Genomic DNA, 2,269 nt, shown 5'->3' on the forward strand with positions numbered 1-2,269 from the left:
ATGGTAGCGCGTCTGACTCCAGATCAGTAGGTTGCATGCTCAAATCATGTCGGGGTCAGGTGAGCTCTTCTTGATCTCCTGAGTATGAAGTCTAACCTCAAGCATTTCCCTTCAATGTTATAGAGTGATTGATTTGAATAGATCATCAAAGTGCTTATGGGAGATGCACCAACCAGCTTTCCCGGAATTAGTGGTGCAAAGGTAGCGAGCGCGTCTAACTCGAAATCAGAAGGTTGTGTGTTCAAATCATGTCGGAGTCAGGTGAACTCTTCTTGATCTCCTGAGTATGAATTCTAAGCTGTAGCATTTCCCTTCAGTGTTGTGCAAAGATTGATTCGCATAGTGCATCAAAGTGCTTATGGGAGAAGCACCAACTCACTTTCCAGGAGCTCGTGGCGCAATGGTAGCGTGTCTGACATCAGATTAGAAGGTTGCGTGTTCAAGTCACGTTGGGGTCATGTGATCTCTTTTTGATCTCCTGAGTATGAAGTCTAACCTGTAGCATTTCCCTTCAGTGTTATACAAAATCCTTGGCTCTATCAGCTGAGCTATCGAAAGAAAGACGATACTGCAGCCACAACCAGGAAACTCATAGTGCTTATGCAAAAACCACCAACTCCTCCGCTAGTAACTCATGGCACAAGGGTAGTGCAACTGACCAATCTCTTCTTGATCTCCTATACAATGATTGATTCGCATAGTGCATCAAAATGCTTATGGGAGAAGCACCTACCAACTTTCCAGGACCTTGTGCAATTGCTACCATTGCTACCATTGGACCATTGCTACCATTGCGCCACGAGGTCCTATACAATGATTGATTGCTTGCGCAATGGTCCAATGGTTCCAGGAGCTCGAGGCGCAATGGTAGCGCGTCTGACTCCAGATCAGAAGGTTGCGTGTTCAAATCATGTTGGGGTCATGTGACCTCTTTTTGATCTCCTGAGTATGAAGTCTAACCTGTAGCATTTCCCTTCAGTGTTATACAAAGTCCTTGGCTCTATCAGCTGAGCTATCGAAAGAAAGACGATACTGCAGCCACAACAAAGAAACCAGGAAACTCATAGTGCTTTTGCAAAAACCACCAACTCCTCCGCTAGTAACTCATGGCACAAGGGTAGCGCAACTGACCAATCTCTTCTTGATCTCCTATACAATGATTGATTCGCATAGTACATCAAAATGCTTATGGGAGAAGCACCAATCAGCTTTCCAGGACCTTGTGGTGCAACGATAGCGCGTCTGACTCTAGATCAGTAGGTTGCGTGTTCAAATCACGTCAGGGTCATGCGATCTCTTTTTGATCTCCTGAGTATGAAGTCTAACCTGTAGTATTATGCAATGAATGATTTGCATAGTGCATCAAAGTGTTTATGGGAGAAGCACCTATCAGCTTTCCCGGACCTCGTGGCACAACGATAGCGTGTCTGACTCCAGATCAGTAGGTTGCATGCTCAAATCATGTCGGGGTCAGGTGAGCTCTTCTTGATCTCCTGAGTATGAAGTCTAACCTCAAGCATTTCCCTTCAATGTTATAGAGTGATTGATTTGAATAGATCATCAAAGTGCTTATGGGAGATGCACCAACCAGCTTTACTGGAATTAGTGGCGCAAAGGTAGCGAGCGCATCTAACTCCCGATCAGAAGGTTGTGTGTTCAAGTCATGTCAGGTGAACTCTTTTTGATCTCCTGAGTATGAAGTCTAACCTGTAGCATTTCCCTTCTGTGTTATACAAAATCCTTGTCTATATCAGCTGAGATATCGAAAGAAAGACGATACTGCAGCCACAACAAAGAAACCAGGAAACTCATAGTGCTTATGCAAAAACCACCAACTCCTCCGCTAATAACTCATGGCACAAGGGTAGTGCAACTGACCAATCTCTTCTTGATCTCCTATACAATGATTGATTCGCATAGTGCATCAAAATGCTTATGGGAGAAGCACCTTCCAACTTTCCAGGACCTCGTGGCGTAACGGTAGTGCGTCTGACTCCAGATCAGAAGATTGCGTGTTCAAATCACGTCGGGGTCATGCACTCTCTTCTTGATCTCCTGAGAATGAAGTCCTCAAGCATTTCCCTTAAGTGTTATACAATAATTGATTTGCACAGTGCATCAAATTGCTTATGGGAGAAGCACCAATCAGCTTTCCAGGACCTTGTGGTGCAAAGATAGCGCATCTGACTCCAGATCAGTAGGTTGCCTGTTCAAATCACGTCAGGGTCATGTGATCTCTTTTTGATCTCCTGAGTATGAAGTCTAACCT

The 2,269-nt window shown here is 44.6% G+C and overlaps 1 protein-coding gene and 1 non-coding gene across 2 annotated transcripts in view; both read left to right on the top strand.

Moving 5' to 3' along the window:
* cttn (cortactin) overlaps positions 1-2,269 on the top strand; it is a 28,820-nt gene that overhangs the window by 2,938 nt on the left and 23,613 nt on the right. The window lies entirely within an intron of this gene.
* Positions 1,964-2,035, top strand: trnaw-cca (transfer RNA tryptophan (anticodon CCA)). The gene has a single exon. It is a non-coding gene; the product is annotated as a tRNA-Trp (tRNA).

The sequence above is a fragment of the Sinocyclocheilus grahami genome, unplaced genomic scaffold, assembly GCF_001515645.1.
Source record: "Sinocyclocheilus grahami isolate Dianchi unplaced genomic scaffold, SAMN03320097.WGS_v1.1 scaffold271.1, whole genome shotgun sequence".
In the NCBI taxonomy this organism is placed as follows: domain Eukaryota; kingdom Metazoa; phylum Chordata; class Actinopteri; order Cypriniformes; family Cyprinidae; genus Sinocyclocheilus; species Sinocyclocheilus grahami.